The sequence below is a fragment of the Heteronotia binoei genome, chromosome 16 (genome assembly GCF_032191835.1).
Source record: "Heteronotia binoei isolate CCM8104 ecotype False Entrance Well chromosome 16, APGP_CSIRO_Hbin_v1, whole genome shotgun sequence".
Classification (NCBI taxonomy): domain Eukaryota; kingdom Metazoa; phylum Chordata; class Lepidosauria; order Squamata; family Gekkonidae; genus Heteronotia; species Heteronotia binoei.
In genome coordinates this window covers 32,503,562-32,521,827 of record NC_083238.1, presented here as the reverse complement: position 1 = coordinate 32,521,827, position 18,266 = coordinate 32,503,562, and the positions used below count along the sequence as shown (strand labels likewise).

The following is an 18,266-nucleotide window of genomic DNA, read 5'->3' as shown; positions in this document are numbered from 1 at the left end:
AAAAAGATTGGACTAGGGGGTCCAATTCTATGAGCCCCAAAAGAAGCTGCCCTATCCATTATTTCCAATGGAGGGAAGACATTTTAAAAATGTGTGGTCCCTTTAAATATGATTGCCAGAACTCCCTCTGGAGTTCAATTGTGCTTGTCACAACCTTGCTCCTGGCTCCACCCCCAAAGTTCCCAGATATTTCCTGAATCAGGCCTGGCAACCCCAATTTAGTAACTCCCCAAAACATAAACAGTTCTCCCATTTTACTGCTGTAGAGCTTTTGGTAACAAGCTGTGCAAAAACTGAACAGGTTTAATTCAATTCAAGTTTGGTTGTTTACGTGAACACGTAAAACATGAATATGTACCTAGGTATTGCATATCATTGCATTTTTAGATTGCGGCACATGTCTGCTTTGTGGCCTCTTTCCACCCTCACCACCAGCTCCGCCCTCTGAGTGCACCAAACCTCCGTGTTTTAGTGAACAAGCAACGCTGCCGTTTCTCCTGATACTAAACAAACCACATGAAGAATGGCATTTTGAAAGCCAGGTGAATGAAGAACTGTATACAAAGAGTCTTCCCTAATCCAAAATTTCACCTATTCCACTCCCTTCTTCCCCACTACCCAGGCAGCAGTAGTTGAATTTCTGACAGAGCTACATAGGTCCTGAGTTTTCAGGCTGGGTTTTGGGTTTGGGAGGTTTTTTTAGGGGGGAGAGTTTGCATGTTTATTGTGCTTTTTAAAGTTATGTACTGATAATTTATTTTTTTTTTTGTAGTATCATATGAATTTGGACACTGCCTCAAGCAAAGGTATGAAAGTCGCAAACCAGCATAAATACCTTAAAATACAGAGGCTTCGATCTCACATGCTAAATAATGCAGTTTCAGTCCATTTCCATTGCACTTTCAAACTATCAGTTCACACACTAAAATCCAGTTGGAAACTGCATTGAAAGGGGATTCAAACTGCATTCTGTAGCATGTGTGATTGCAGCCATAGTGTCACTAATCTCACGTGAAATTTGTGGCAAAACAGTTATACCTATAAAGCCCTAAACACTGGGTATTTTAAATGAGATGAGCGAGTGAAGCCATCTTGTTTTAAATATTATCAGTTAGAATGGTGAGCCCTAACTTGGATGGCCCAGGCTAGCCTGATCTCGTCAGATCTCAGAAACTAATAGAGCTGCCAATCCCCCAGTCCAGGCGGAATTCCCCCGCCCAGGAGGTTCCCAACCCGCCGGCCCACATTGGGCCAGCGGGGGGAACTTCCTCCAATCTCATCGGTGCAACGATGTCACCTGGAAATGACGTAATTGTGGTGGCAACAGCGCGCAGCGGCAACTCTAGGCATTTCTGGGAAAACTCTATAGTTTCCCCGGACGCTCAAGCCGTTTTGGAGGAAAACTCTATGGTAAAATAGCTATCATAGAGTTTTCCCTCCCAAATGGCTAGAGCGTCTGGGAAAACTATCGAGTTTCCCGGAAATGCCTAGAGTGGCCACTGCGCACCGTCGCCACTGCGATGACGTCACTCCTGGGTGAACACAGGGGACCTGACAACCCTAGAATCTAAGAAGAGTCAGTCCTGGTTAGTACTTAGTTAGGAGACCACCCAAGAAGCCCAAGGTGGCTACAAAGAAGCAGGCAAGAGCAAACTACCACCTCTCTTGCACTGAAAACCCTATGGGGTTGTCATAAATGGGGTCCACAATTACAGTTAAAACAGTAAGGCCTTTCCTTGTGTCACCCTATCCTTATAGGACTCCTTTCTGATAGTCATTACAGCCCATTATGTTTGGTATTTAGGAAGGCACAGGCAATGTTGTTTCAACAGGACCTTAGAACAGGGGTGTCAAACTCATTTTTATGAGGGCTGGATCAGACATAAATGAGACCTTGTTGGGCTGAGCCATGCCATGTTGGGCCGGGCTATGTGTGTACCTATTTAGGATTAGGTAGCTGAGATATAAACTTTATAAAGGAAATAGACAAACACAAAGATTTTTTTTTAAATCCCTTAAAATAAAACATGCTTAAAACATGAGCACTTATTGGTCTTAAAGGTGCTTTCTTTGTATTTCTCCCATGGGATCCAGAGAACTGGGCAAAGGAAGCTCTGGCTCTTTCCTTCCTTCCCCTGGGGACCAGGAGGGGGAGGAGCCTCAGCCAATGGAGAAAATAAAGGCTTTGCTCTGTAGTTCCTGTGTGACTGAATGAGCCTGACAAAGCAAGCTGTGATGCAGAAGGAAGCAAGAGACAGGGAGAAGAAAGCAGATGGCAGCCAGTTGCTTGGAGGCCTGATAGGAGCCCTCCAGGGGCCTGATTCGGCCCCCAGGCCTCATGTTTGACACCCCTGCCTTAGGGGAACCTGAACATTTGTGAAATGCTGCTGTTTAAAATGTTTTTAATATGGATAATAATAATAATAATAATAATAACAACAACAACAACAACTTTATTTTTGTATCCCGCCCTCCCCCGCCAAAGGCGGGCTCAGGGCGGCTCACAGACATGGAATTCCATGATTCAAATAAAACTATATAAACAACAATTTTAAATACAATCAATTACATAAATAAATTAGTTAAAAATAGCTAAAATAGGTGCTATAAAGTACTATACGTCATAATCATACATAAGATGGCTAGATGGCTACAAATCAGTTTAGCCAGGTTCTGTCTTAAAAGCAAGCTGAAAAAGAAATGTTTTGCAAGCCCTGCGGAATTGGTTCAGGTCCCGCAGGGCTCGCACCATCTCTGGAAGTTGATTCCACCATCGAGGGGCCACTGCTGAGAAGGCTTGCTCCCTGGTTGTCTTCAATCTAGCCTCTCTTGGCCCAGGGATTGTTAAAAGATTTTGAGAGCTGGATCTCAGTGCTCTCTGGGGAACATATGGGGAGAGGCGGTCCCTTAGGTAGGCAGGTCCTCGGCCATATAGGGCTTTAAAGGTGATGACCAGCACTTTATAGCGAACACGGTACACAACCGGTAGCCAGTGCAGATCCCGCAGCCCAGGCCGCACGTGTTCCCACCGAGGTAGTCCCGTTAGCAGCCTGGCCGCCGCGTTCTGGACCACCTGAAGTTTCCGTGTTCGGTATAAGGGCAGCCCCATGTAGAGGGCATTGCAGTAGTCTAGTCTTGAGGTGACCGTTGCGTGGATCACAGTTGCTAGGTCGCTGCGCTCCAAGAAGGGAGCCAACTGCCTCGCCCTCTTGAGGTGAAAGAAGGCGGATTTAGCAGTGGCAGCTATCTGGGCCTCCATTGATAAAGAGGATTCCAGTAGCACTCCCAGGCTCTTGACTCCGCGCACTGGTATCAGTGGTGCACCGTCAAAAGCCGGTAGGGTAATCTCCCCTCCCAGTCCGCCACGGCCCACGCAAAGGACCTCAGTCTTCGCCAGATGAAATGACTTATTTTTAAGTAGCTTTACTTTTTATAGGCAAGTTTATTATGATCCAAGATCAGAATTCGGAATCAAATTTGTCGGCAAACATTTACTTTGGTTCCATTTCTAAAATACACTAGATAAACTAAACATAAAAAAGCACAGGGTTAAAATATTAAGACTGGGTTGTATGCTTCTGTGTACATGCCTGAGCACAAACGTGTCTGAGTCCAAAGGGTAGTTTCATTACAACAGTCTCCAAGACGGAGAGACATATAAAACTGATTGGTTCTACTTGGAAAATTAGATAAAATTGGGGTAATATAAATATTTTGAATATTCTGGTAAAATTTACAGGTTTTTAATATTTTTTAAAAAATGTAAGCCACTTGAGAGATCAGCACATGCAGAAGAATACCCCGAGGGCAGAAAACAAATGGCTGCTATAAAAGAAGCAGTTACAAATATACAGCCTTGGCAGAAACAAGGCAGTCATGAGCCAGCAATCACCTTTCATAAGACGATCATCACTGAAAACTTGTGCCAAACTGAACTTCCCAGTTTTGGTTCAAGCACAGTTAGGAATGAACTGCAATGTATTAACACATTATGAAACACATTGGGATTAGATCTCTTTGTAAACATATACAAACACATTAAACACTAGATTTTCAGTCGTAGTTCCTTAATCATTGGATATGCACCTTTGGCTTTACAACTCTGTCATTTAAGCAAACCCTTCAGCAAATATTTACCTTTTTTGGTGCTAATTTTTATACAGCAAACTGTATCAGGCTACATCAGGCTGCAAGCAAGATACATTATATTTCAGTGAAAATTATTTGGTCATTATTACATGAAAATAATATATCCCAACACATCAGCATCCATCAATAAACTGTATAAACCTTAAACCTCCTCAACATGATCTGTTACATCTCACTGTACCAGATTTACTTAAACACAGAGAGGCTCCTGGATATCATAAGCCAGTTTGGTGTAGTGGTTAAGTGTGCGGACTCTTATCTGGGAGAACCGGGTTTGATTCCTCACCCCTCTGCTTAAGCCTGCTGGAATGGCCTTGGGTTAGCCAGAGCTATCATAGGAGTTGTCCTTGAAAGGGCAGCTGCTGTGAGAGCCCTCTCAGCCCCACCCACTCATAGGGTGTCTGTTGTGAGGGGAGAAGATACAGGAGATTGTAAGCCGCTCTGAGTCTCTGATTCAGAGAGAAGGGCGGGGTATAAATCTGCAGTTTTCTTCTTCATAATAATAATAATATTAACTTATTGGAATCTGTAACTATAACATTTGCAAACTATCAAACTACTACACTACTTTCCACTAATTTCCCTTTTTTCAGCCTAGATCAAAAGAAAACAAATAAAAAACAAAGTAGCTCCCAGTGCTTCTTTAGGGGCCACTTGCCAAATTATTGCCAATAAATAAGAAGTACAGCATCTGTGCTGGCTTAAAAACATACTGCGGGAATGTGCCAAGTTTCCTTATTAGGAAAAACAGTTTCATGGCTTTCAAGAACTCTGACCATCCATGTTTCAGAACTGTGTCTTCTGACCCCAGTACTGCACTCAGCTCTTGAGGCTTCACATGCAGTTATTTCGAAGTACCCCGAAACAAAAACAAATTTGTCCAAACAGAAAGGAAAATATTCCATGCTGTATTCTATTAATAAGAGTGATATATTACAAGGGAAATGTGCAAGAAAACTTGGCTCAAAAATGTTCAATGTAACTCTGATTTGTTTTGGACAACTTTAGACTGACATATAAATTCTATATGCCCTATCAGGGCTGTCTTTTTTCATTCTGGCAGGAGTTTGTCTTTGGAAGCTTTGGCTTTCTAATGGTGGGGGGGAGGAACAGATGAAACATTTTTCAGTGCTGTGTCTCCAAAAACACAAAAGGTTTCACAAGCAAATTTCTCCTTACTTAGCTTAAGCTAAATGGCCAAGAGCATCACCAGAGAAAAAGAAGAAATTGGCAACCCCAGTCTTAAACCTGCTTATGAATGGTGGGTTGGGTCGTGTGCAGGATTTCTGCTAATGGAAAGGGAGGCGATTTTCACTCCCTGTCTGCTACACACTTCATACCCAACCTTACTGTTCCTGTCCCCCAAGAGCCACATTTTATAGTGCTTTTTTTTTGGGGGGGGGGGGCATAGCAGAAAGGTGGAAGGGATTCAAGCATATATCTTTTTTTCCAAAATCCAGATTTACTAAGAATCCAAATCCAAGTTGATAAGCTAAGTACAAACAGCAGCCACATTAACATTTGTATGTAGAATGGTAACTAAACATGTTACCTCTTTAGCTTTAGTTATTTTTACTAGATCCTTTTTTTTTTGCTGTGATTTCTTGTTTTGTCTAAATTACCAAATTTTACAACATCAGAAGTATGCTGGGGATGAGAATTAGTACCATGTAATGCTGGACATCCCTTGGACTTGAACAGGAAACCCCAAAGGTGGCACTAGAGACAGATACTATATCAAGCTCATCTGTAATACAGGAATGATAAAGTTGTTGTAAGGATTTATGAGATGCGCAAAGTGCTTCAGGCCCTTATGAAATACAAAGCAATGCATGAATATAAAAGTCCTGACTCAGTCTACTATGGGCACAGAACTGCAGAAAGGCTAAAATTAATTTATTGGAATTTAGATTTCACTTAACACTAGGAAAAGCTTCGTAATTGGGAGAGCAATTTGACATCCAGCAATGGAACATCCTTACAACGTTATAACTATATGCAGTTCTCTGGATTCCCAGGTTTTTTTTAAAATGGACATCTCTACCTCCTTTCATTGCAGCATGTGTGACTTTTCCCTTATATCTCTGCAACAAAAAGGGGGACAGCCATTATATTTTTAACAAATTAAAGCTGGGGATTCAGAGAAACTGGTACAGATTGTTATAATGATACCAGGATATTCAGTTTCCAATTTAAAAAACAAAAAGCCCCCAGTAGCAGGGGCAGGAAATGGCTGCAGTGGGGTTAGTGTAGGAAAATGCAGTAGGGAAACCAGGAAAATCTATCCCTCACACCCACACAGCAGCCATCCAAGCTTTGATGCGATCAAACTTCCCAGAAAAACAGGTTTGGGAAGGATCACAGAAACGCCAAGGAAAACCCAGGAAGTGCATGAATATACCAAATACTATGGGGAAGTAGGGGAAAAACTAATTTCTTCACCATAGTGGACATGAAAATGGTCCTAGAAAGGGTAGGTTGGCTCCTCCTCATTGGTAGTTTTCAAACAGAGGCTGGATAGTCATTTGCTGGGAATGCTCTAGTTTGGATTTTGCACATGGATCACCTCTCTGCTTCTCATAGGCTCAGTGCTGTGCATGCTGCTTTTCCCTTCCTTTCTCTGTGGGGGGCATAGTTTTTTGAAAAAGGAAATCTGTGTACACCTCCCACTTCCGGATCCAGCCCTACCCCGCAACTCTGTGCACAGTACATTAGGTGGTTATCAGGGCAAGGGGAAAGAAGATAGAAGATATCGGCTTTATACCCCACCCTATATTCTGAATCTCAGAGAGGTCAAAATCTCCTTTACCTCCCCCCACCCCAACAGACACCCTGTGAGGTGGGTGGGGCTGAGAGAGCTCTTACAGCAGCTGCCCTTTCAAGGACAACTCCTATGAGAGCTATGGCTAACCCAAGGCCATTCCACCAGCTGCAAGTGAAAGAATGGGTAATCAAACCTGGTTCTCCCAGATAAGAGTCCACACACTTAACCACTATACTAAGCTAGATGAGATTGTGGGAAGGCATGTGTAGATATTCCATGTACCCTAACAGCTCTATTTAGCCCTCAAATGTTCCACTAAGCAGATGAGAATTCTCTGCAGACTGGCCTTGCACCCCTATGGCCTGGATCATATTAACGCACATTTGAATTTCAAATAGTGTAAATAATGTCCAAACAAGGTAAGCTATGATCTAGGTCTCACATGTGACAGAATGAAGAAAGAAAGAGAACTATGCCCATTGTGTTTACAATACAAGTGCCCTGTCCTCAGAAACTGCTAGATCTGCTGCATCATTTGAGTTTTGGTACGAGCCACAGCAGTGTACAAATCCCAGAGGGACAACTGTGCTAGTAGCAGCTTTAAAGACTAAACATTTCAATTATGCGACTAGATTTCTCTCTCATTTTCACCCTACCCTTCCTCTAAGGAGCTCCAGGTGGCATACGTGGCTCTCCCCTTCCCCATTTTATTCTGACAGTAACTTTAAACTGGTCTTTCCTCGTCTGAAGAAGTGTGCGTGCACACCAAAGCTTACATTCTGAATAAAACTAAGTTGGTCTTAAAGGTGCAATCGACTCCTATTTTGTTTAGACTGGGTGTTATGTATGTGAAGGTATGCCTGGACATGTTGGGTGTTGTGTCCTGAGCTTGAGGCGCAACACAATTGTAATGTACTGGGAGACGAGACGTGGTGAAGACTTCAGGTTTTATTCGCTAGTACATTACGGAACTGGGGAACACGCGGCCGGGTCCGCCAATATATACAAACACCCCGGAACAACCCCCCCGCTGGCCAGCCCAATCCTGGCCAGTAAAACTTCCCGCGCTTGACATTGATTGGCCGTGACTTTCCCCGCGCTGTGCCTGGTCGCCCGAGGACGCGCGGCGCATGTGTAGAGTCCGATACTCTACACTCCTCCCCCCCTAGTTCAGACCACATAGTCCCGGAGGTATGCTGGTGCTCTCCGTTCCCGTGTCGATCTCCTCGGGGTCGCTCGTGGAGCTGGGTCTGGTTCTGGTGTGGGCGATGCTGCTCTTGGTTGTGGGACGCTGGGGTCTGCTTCTGGCTCCGGCTCTGATTCGGTGTCTCTGGGGGCATCATAAGTAGGTAGTTCCTGTATTGGCGGGGCCCCCTCCGGCGCTTCTGTTGCTAGCTGTTCCCTATTCCCTGCCTCCTCCATTTCTTCGGGTAGGGTGCGGCGGCGCAGCTGATCTATGTGCCGTCTTAGTACCTGGCCCCCCTCGGTGGTCACCTCGTATGACCTGGAACCTGTCACCCTAAGGACTCTCCCCGCGACCCAATCGGGGCCGCTTGCGAAGTTCTTCACGTATACAGGGTCACCCGGAAAGAACCCCCGCACTGCCTCCCGGACCTCTGGGGACCCGCGGACCTCGGGGGCCTGGTCTGGGTGCAGCCTGTCTAGACGGGTTGTCAGTTTCCTCCCCATGAGCAGTTCCGCGGGGCTGGATCCCGTTATAGGGTTTGGGGTGATCCTGTTGTGGAACAGGAAGGCTGAGAGGCGGTGGTCCCAATCCCCATGTACTATTCTCCCCAGTGCTTCCTTGGTGGTCCGCACCATCCGCTCCGCCTGGCCGTTGGTTGCCGGATGGAATGGTGCGGACCTTATGTGTCGTATGAGGTACCTCTCCGTGAACTCCCGGAATTCCCGGGAGGTGAAGGCCGTTCCGTTATCCGTCACCAGGGTGTCTGGGATCCCGTGCGTGCATAGGACCTTCCTGAGTGCTCTGACGGCTGCCGCCGTGGAGGTTGAGGCTACCGGAATCACCTCTAACCATTTTGTGTAGGCATCCACAAGTATAAAAAAGATCTGGCCCTGATACGGGCCGGCAAAATCTAAGTGGAGGCGGGACCATGGCCGCCTGTTAGACTCCCATCTGTGGACCGGGGCTGACGGGGGATCGGGCCGGGATTCTTGGCAGGGTTGGCACCTCCTCACCCACCCCTCAATTTCCTCATCCATGCCCGGCCACCACACATAACTACGGGCCAGGGCTTTCATCCTCACGATGCCCGGGTGGGTCTCGTGGAGGTCTTCCAGTACCTGTTTGCGCAAGGGGGGGGGAACCACCACCCGGCTGCCCCAAAGCACGCACCCCTTGTGTGTCGATAGCTCGTCCTTCCTGGACGCGAACGGTCTGAACACTTCTTCCACTTTGCCTGCCGGCCACCCCCTCCCCACCCAGTCCCTGACCCGTGCCAGGATGCGGTCCCTCCCTGTCGCCCGGGCTACCTCTGCCGCGTGCAGTGGGCGCTCAGGGAGAGATTCAATGAGCATTACCCCGTGTGCGGGGGCGGGATCGGGTTCTGTTATGGGGAGCGGCAGGCGGCTGAGGGCATCGGCGTGTCCCATGGCTTTGCCCGGGCGGTGTACCAGTTCATACGTGTAGGAGTTCAGGAACTGGTTCCACCTCAGGACCCTCTGGGATAGGATTTGGGGGGTCTGACGGTCTGAAGCTAGGAGGCCCAGGAGCGGCTTGTGGTCAGTGGCGATGGTGAAACGCCTACCGTAGAGGTAGTCGTTGAACTTGTGCACCCCCGCCACGATCGCCAGGGCCTCCTTATCGATTTGAGCGTAGTTCCGCTCCGCTGGGGATAGGGTCCGTGAATAGTATGCTACTGGCACTTCCCTCCCGTCCGGGAGTTGGTGCCCCAAGACCGCTCCCACCCCGTAGGGGGAGGCGTCGCAAGCCAGGATCAGTGGCAGGGTTTCATCATAGTGGTGCAAAACCGCGTTCGAGACCAATAGGTCCTTGACTGCCTGGAACGCCGCGGCTTGGCGCTTCCCCCAGACCCACGGGGCTTGTTTATCAAGCAAACGGTGTAACGGTTCCGCCACGGCGGCCTTGTGGGGCAGGAACGAGTGATAAAAATTCAGCAAACCCAAAAAACTTTGTAGCTCCGCTTTGCTTTTGGGAGCGGGGGACTGCACAATGGCCCTAGTCTTGTCCTTAGTCGGGTGAATTCCAGCCGCGTCCACGGCGAATCCCAGGAACTCCACCCGCGGAACCCCCAACAGACATTTTTCCTTCTTCACTTTCAACCCCGCCGCTTGGAACCTCCGGAGGACCTCTCGCAGGCGGCCTTTGAACTCTTCTTCGTTCGGGGCGGCGATTAAAACATCATCAAAGAAGGGTTGCACTCCGGGAATTCCTTTAAGGAGAGAGTCCATTATGCTTTGGAAAATTCCCGGAGCCACGCTCACCCCGAACTGCAATCGTTTAACTCTAAACGCCCCCCTGTGGGTCACGATCGTCTGCGCCTCTGCTGTCTTAGTGTCGACTGGCAGTTGCTGGTATGCCTGTGCTAAGTCCAGCTTGCCAAAAACCCGTGCCCCTGCGAGTGTCGATAGTACATGGCTGACTACGGGGACTGGATACGGGTTATCCTGGAGCGCTTTGTTGATCGTGCACTTGTAGTCAGCGCAGATCCTTACGTCCCCGTTCGGTTTCACTGGCGTTACAATGGGGGTCTCCCAAGCCGCATAAGTTACAGGCTCCAAGACGCCCTGGGCCGTGAGGCGATCCAGTTCTGCCTCAATTTTCGGCTTTAGGGCAAACGGGACGCGCCTCGCTTTGAGCCGTATGGGCCGGACCATGGGGTCAATCGGTAGGGTGATGGGCGGCCCCTTGTAGCTCCCCAGGGACCCATCGAAAACCTCGGGGAACTCCTGGCAGACCCCTTCGAAGTTGCTGGCCTGCACGTGCTCCACCCCTACCAGCTTGATCCCCAGTGGTTGGAACCAAGCTAACCCCAGAAGGGTGGTCAGTTGGCGCTTGACCACCAGTATGTCTAGGGGCCCCTTAAAGCTTCCCCTCTCCACATGCACCTGGGCCCACCCCACGACGTGAACCGGGTTTTTCTGGAAGTCCCTCAGTACGAAATCCGCTGGCCTCGTTTGGAGGCGGGGGCGGGGGCATAGTCTCGTAAGGGTCTCCTCTGAAATTATGGAGATCGAGGAACCCGAGTCTACTTCCATGACGCAGGGGGCGCCCTCGATCCGGACAGACATTTTGACCTTGTCCGGGGCTGCGAGGGGCAAGTTCAGTACCTGCAAGCTGGTGGATGCCGTCGTGTGGGTGTCCATGGAATCGTGATGCGCTGACGGTGGTCGACGGCTGCTCTTGGCCCGGCAAGCCCGGGCGATGTGGCCCATCTTCCCACAGCTTCTGCAGTCCAGGTTTCGGTACGGGCAGTCCCTCCTTTCGTGGGGGTCGCCGCAGCTGGCGCACTTGGAGCTGGGGTTGGTGGGGGCCCTCTCCGTCGCTCGTTGTCTCGCGGGGACCCGAGTTTCTGTCCTCTGTGGCCGTCGGAGCTGGAACGCTTCTTCCTCTGCTCGGTCCTCTGGTCCCATTTCTTCTTGGTGTACTGCCTCTCCCCGCGGCTGGCCATACGCCTTGGTGGCCCTCTCGAACGCCGTCGCCTCGTTGAAGGCTTGTTGTAGGGTGAGCTCCTCCTTTGCGAAGAGCTTCTGCTGCAGTCGCTCGTCTCGGAGGCCCCAGACGAAACGGTCCCTCAGGGCTTCGTCCCTCTTGTCGAAACTGCAGTTCCCGGCGATCTGCCGAAGGGCCGCCAGGTAGACCGCCGCTGTCTCCCCCGACTTCTGGTCCCTCTTGTGGAAGAGGAATCGGCGGGCGACGATGGACGGTTGGGGCGAAAAGTGGCCCGTGAGGAGTCTCACGACCTCCCCGTAGGTCCTCTCAGTCAGCTTCGCCGGAGCGGAGAGACCCCGTGCGATCTCGAAGGTTTCTTCTCCACAGACGCTCAGCAGGACGTCTCTCTTCCTGTCGTCATCTTCGATCAGGTTCGCACGCAGGTAGCATTCGACCCTTTCTGTGTAGGTCTCCCATCTCTCGGGGTGCTCCGGGTTGAACTCCGCAAGATGGCCCGTCGTTACACTTGGGTTCGCCATGGCGGCGGCGGGCTGTGCGATCCTGCGGTCTCCGCCTTCCTCGTCTCCGGCCAGGTCTGGTTCCCCTCGGGCGGCCGGACCTAGCTCAATCCCACCTTCGTCGCCAGTGTAATGTACTGGGAGACGAGACGTGGTGAAGACTTCAGGCTTTATTCGCTAGTACATTACGGAACTGGGGAACACGCGGCCGGGTCCGCCAATATATACAAACACCCCGGAACAACCCCCCCGCTGGCCAGCCCAATCCTGGCCAGTAAAACTTCCCGCGCTTGACATTGATTGGCCGTGACTTTCCCCGCGCTGTGCCTGGTCGCCCGAGGACGCGCGGCGCGTGTGTAGAGTCCGATACTCTACAACAATAGACTGAAAGGATCCAAAGATCTGCATCCCGATTGGCTGCATAATTCAACCTGGCCAATCAGGAGGCAGTATCAGAGGATCCCAGGATTTGCCAATGAGTATGCATATTCTAATAAAGGATCCAAAAAGGGCACTGATGCTTTCTGTTTCTTGGGGGCTGGGTTTCCCCTGCCCCAACTGTATATATTACCGCATGTTCTGGTGCTTAGGAGTAGTTTGTAGTCACTTAGTAAACATGCTGTATCACTAATAATCACTATGCAAGAGCCTCCTCGTGCATCAAACCCAGTATTTAACAAAGAGAATGACTGACCCCCCCAGTACACTTCATGGCAGACTGAGAACACAAATCCACCAGTTCTAGCACCTCCCCCCTCGGTGTAACCACTATACTACACTGAATATGTTTGTGTAAGAAACCAAAATGAGGCATGACTCAGGGCTTTTTTTCCCTGGGAGAATGTGCCTGAACAGAGTTCTGGAACCTCTTAGTAGAAACAAAATTCTCAAAAAATGTCTAAAAGTTCATGAGGGGCACCAGCGGAGTATGACAATCTTTGACCCGACAAAGCATGTTAAAACACACTTGCTTCAAAGTCATCATTAAGCACCAAAAGCAAGACCCAAAAAAGTACTGAGGAAGTGTCTAAAGTTTGGGAACTGCTTTAAAGTAGAGGTAAATCTGTAGCGCAGAGTGGTAAAGCTGTAGTACTGCAATCCAAACTCTCTGCTCACGACCTGAGTTCGATCCCGGCGGAAGCTGGGTTCAGGTAGCCAGCATGGTTGACTCAGCCTTCCATCCTTCTGAGGTCGGTAAAATGAGTACCCAGCTTGCTGGGGGGAAAGTGTAGATGACTGCGGAAGGCAATGGCAAACCACCCTGTAAAAAGTCTGCTGTGAAAACGTCATGATGTAACGTCACCTCAGATTTGGAAACGACTGATGCTTGCACAGGGGACTACCTTTACCTTTTTAAATATGTAGCATGTCAAAATAATATTATTTCAAATAATCCCATGTATTTCTCCTTCATTTCCCTCTTGAGAGTTCTGTCACCTCTTTTTCCAGAAAAAAAAAAGCCCTGGACATGATTAACAAGTTTAAAAGTTCTGGACAAGGCTTCAAACACAATACATAGTCTTGATGCCTCAATTCATTTAGTTGTCCAAGTTTTGGCTGAAGAAAGATAACTCTGAACTGATTTTATTCTGTATAATATAGTTCTATGATTCCACTGCCAACTTCTGTTTTCTCAAGCTGCTCCACCCTCCAGAAAGGAAAAACTAGAACTGTATTTCTCCACAAAAACTGATCTATCCTAACGCCCTGTAAAGCAGGAAAAGTCCTACAGCCCAGCTCCCCAGTGTGGTATCTGTAGGTGCCATGGCACTCGCTGATGTCTTTCCTAGCACCTGACAAGTGTTTATAAAAAGTGAGTGTGGTCAGGTGGGGCTTTTGTTTAGCAAGACTTCTGACTAGCCACTGCAGATTTCATTTACTGTTCAGTTGTATGAAAATGTTGCTTTGGTAGCAGCTGCTACCACAGCACAAAGATCTTCACTGTGAAATTAAAGTAAGCCATTTTGTGACTGGCTCCACCTCCTGCAGTAGCCATTTTGTGGCTGTGCCCAGCACACTGTTTTATAATTTCAACGGTGACCAAAAAAAGTTGGGAACCCCTGGTTTACATTTATAGGGTATATGTCCTTAGGGCATTACACACAAACACAGATATACCTTTCAGGTATATCCTACCTCTTTTACAAACATTTTCTTCTTACCAAAACTCTGGAGATATTATTGTGCTATGATTAAAACCTAGCAGGCAGCCAAGGGCTGAATAATTGTTTCAGGGGTTCAGCCTGGTTTGTGAATCGCCAACTGGCCATTCCTGACTTAAAGTATTTATTTTAGGACTGCAGACGTAACTACATAAGTTAGGAAGCAAATCTCATCCAGTTCACTGGGACTTACATTAGACCAAGCATGTGTAGGATCAAGCTATATAAAGACTGCAATCCTAAACACATTTCTATTGGAAATCAGCAAGATGTGACTGGACGAGGAAGTAACCATAATTCAATGCTGAGAGGTAAGATATGTTTAAACAAATAAAAGCAATAACTTTCGATACAGAACATCTTTCAGGAATGTGGTTTTAGAAACAGAAATGCATGCATAAAATTTATGCTCAGAAAGAGGGAAAGATGCAGGAAGCTAAAATAATACTGCATGAAAAGAGCAAGTGCAGCCAATTTCTAAATAAAAGCCCCCAGCCTAAATCTTGAAAAACTGGAGTCTGGGACTTGTAGAGAAGACTTTGAGCAGATTTAATGCCTTTCTTCTCCAATCACCCAGTTCTGCTGCCAAAGAAGGAGGTGGCTCTCTAGGGCAAGAGTGTCAAACGTGCGGCCCAAGGGCCAGATCAGGGCCCTGGAGGGCTCCTATCAGGCCCACAAGCACCTCATCTGTTTTCTTCTCTCTCGCTTCCTTCTGCATCACAGCTTGCTTCGTCAGGCTTACTCAATCATAAAGGAGCTACAGAGCAAAGCCCCTATTTTCTCCATTGGCTGACCAGTTCATGAAGCAACTTATGTACAAAAACTCAAGAGTGCCCAGTCATTTCAAGTTTCCCCCTGGGTCTTAGGCTCAAAGCACTGACCATGAGATTTCTCTAATGAATGTCAATAAATCAAAACTAGGTTTGCAATTTACAGACACACACCTGAACGACACCTTAACAGCATACTCAAGATTGCTACAGCACAGACGTTGTCTCCAGATTTTGATGCAATAATTCAGAGCAAGTGGTGTCAGTTATCAAAAACTGTTAAATAAACAAAATATTGCAAGAGTGCTAATTTTTAAGCATATTTTATTTTAAGTTTTAAAAAATCTTTGTGTCCTTTATAAAGTTTATGCCTCCACTACCACTTTATGACACACATTGCCTGCCCACTAAGGTCTCATTTATGATCTGGCCCTCATAGCAAATGAGTTTGACCAGGCCCGTAGCTATGAGGGAGGCCTGGGGGAAGGCTGCTGTATTTAAACCCCCTCCCCTATGTAGGGCCCCTCTGTTGGAGGGCCTCCAGGACCGGAGAGAGAGAGAGAGCGGGAGAGTGGCAGAGAGAGGGGACAGCAAGAGAGAGAACGGCAGCATGAGAAAAAGGGCGACAGTGAAAGAGTGGTACCAAGAGAGAGAGAGTGAGAACAGCAGCGTGAGAGGCAGGGGGACAGTGAAAGAGTGGCAGATAGAGGGAGACAGCGAGAGAGGGGGGGAACAGTGAAAGAGCAGTAGGCAGAGAGAGAGAACGGCAGCGTGAGAGAGAAGGGAACAGTGAAAGAGCAGCAGCGAGAGTGAGAGAACTGCAGCGCAGGAGGGGGACAGTGAGAGAGCTGGGGCCGGGCTGGCTGGCTGCTGCAGGTAAGAAGCAGCCAAGCCCCAAGATCCCCACACCAATTTTTTTTTTAGCTCCCAGGCCCCTCCACCCAAAATTTTCTGGCTACAGGTATGAGTTTGACACCCCTGCTTAGAGGGTCTCATCACATAAACTTCTTTCACATCACCTACTTCCTGATCTTATTAACCTGAGATACTAGAGAATGGGCAGGTGACCTTCCACTTGCAAAGCAGATGCTTTGCAATCAAGCCAAGGCCCCTCCCCCTTTGCTGATGTTGGTCCCTCTACGCTGGGCCCTCTAAAAAGAAGATTTGCAAGAGTGAGGCCTTCTAAGGGCTGGGTGAGGGTTTTTACACTCCCCTCACAAGGTCTTCTATCAACAATAGTTAAGGCTCATCTTTAATGGTATTTCTCTAATGTTAATGTACTTTTAAAAATCTATGTGGTATATCTCTATGCAGCATTCCTTCCAGGAGCTTAGGGCAACATACACAGCTCTCTTTTCCTCATTTTATCCTTACAAAAATCCTGGGAGGTGAATTAGGCTGAGAGTGTGTGACTGGCTCCAAGTCAGCAAGTGAGCTTCAAGTCAGTGCAGTAATTTGAACCTGCATCTCCCAGATTCTGACCTAACATCATAACTAGTACATTACACCAGCTCTATGTGTACTTTTTATAGTCCTAGAAGGCATGCAAGGTACCACTATTGCCAAAAAGGCAGAGTCTAAGTGTTCTTGACAGGGCTACATCCATCTATCTCATCTGGCTATAATTCTGCTAACTCTTACTTAAGACTAGAATATTTTGCAAATCAATGTTTCTGCTCTCCTCGAGAGAGAGAGTTTTGTAATGTCCCATCTATACTTTACACCACCATGTGCCAAATGAAATCCTTACTTCCACGTTTCCAGGAACAGAACCAGGATGTCAAAATTGTAATTCCCCCCTACTTGAAGGGCATGGAATAATCACAAAAAAAGAAACTTGTTTCCCAGAACATAAACTTTCAAAAGCATCCTTTTCCAAAAGCCGTGCCAACACTAAACTTCTTCTTGTTTGTTTGGGCTTTCATTTATAAGTTTTTGCATTCTGGCTGTTGACCTCAAGCTTTCTCCCTCAGGGGGGGAAAAAATCCTGCCCCATAAATGGACAGCAGCGCAGCAATCCTAAGGGCTTTTTGGCGTCCTGCAGGGTGGGGAAAGCCAGACACAGATAAGATTAGATAACTTTAATCAGTCCCACGCTAAACTGCGAGGGTGAGGTTGCCTCCGGTATAGTCAATCCTGCAACAGAAAGCAAAAGGCCTACTTAGAATAATCTTCCCAGGCTCTTGCAGCATGTGAACATTTTTTTTTTTTTAAGTGCAAAAGCGAAAGGAGAAGGCGACTGGATGGGTTCCATTCACAAACTGCGGGAGGCGTCTAAAGGATAAATGATCCCTTCCTTAAAACCAGCTGAAAAACCTATATAAAGCAGAGCTTGTGTGAGGAAAAAGCCTGCTGCCTCCCTTTCAGGCGGGCGACCAAGCCCCTCTTTCTGCCGCATGGCTGTGTTTATGATGCCCGGAGGTTTCTCCTTCCCGAAAAGCAATCCCAAAGAGCCGTAAACCCTTCGCCGCCCGGTGGGTCGCTAACCTTTGGTCGCCTGGCGACTGCCAAACGCGCGGCCCTCGCCTCGGCCCCGGAGCCCAAGAGGGAGAGGCGCGAGGCTCCGTCCCCCTCCCCAAGCCTTGCAGAGAGGCGCCTCTCGGGCGACTCGGGGCACGCATTCGCTCCGCCGCCCGGGAAATCTCCACCTCCTATAGCCGCGCGCGCCACCATTGCGCACCAGCCTCGCGCTCTCCCTTACCTTCTCCCCTCGGGACGCCCGGGCGGCGGCGGCCTCCGTAGGAAGCAAGCTGCTAGTCCCTCACAGCTCGGCGGCCTGGGGAACTTTTGCCTGGCCCGTCCCGTGCTCCCGTCTGTCTCTCTCACGCTTCCGGTGAATGTCAAAGAAGTCAAACAGTCCACCCCTCTCGTAGTACCTCCGGAGCTTGCAAAAACAGCACCACCCTGCGCACAGCCGAGCCAGAAGCCGGGGGAAGCCAGAGGCCCGCCCACCTGGCTGGCTCTCCGGCGGCTGCGACGCTGCTCCCCGCGGGGCTCCAAAGTCTTCATGGCGGGGGGGGGGGGGTGGACATTAACTTCTGCCCCCCCCCCCACTCGCCTCACAGACACAAAGTATGCTACGAGGGGCAAACGACAGATTCCAAGGCCAGTTTTATCATTACCCCCAAAGCGCCTGCTATTAGGGGAGGAAAAGGAAAGGTCCCCTGTGCAAGCACCAGTGTTTCCGACTCTGGGGTGATGTTGCTTTCACAATGTTTTCACGGCAGACTTTTTATGAGGTGGTTTGCCATTGCCTTCCCCAGACCTCTA

General features: G+C 48.5%; 1 protein-coding gene across 1 annotated transcript in view; it reads right to left on the bottom strand.

Annotated features, from left to right (window-relative positions):
• The window catches only part of MAP3K20 (mitogen-activated protein kinase kinase kinase 20), a 159,960-nt gene extending 142,102 nt beyond the window's left edge, over positions 1–17,858 (bottom strand). Inside the window, exon 1 of the mRNA XM_060257076.1 lies at positions 17,698–17,858. The gene's annotated coding sequence lies outside the window, so the exon portion shown is untranslated. The remainder of the gene's footprint in view (positions 1–17,697) is intronic.
• Positions 17,859–18,266: the final 408 nt, after the last annotated feature.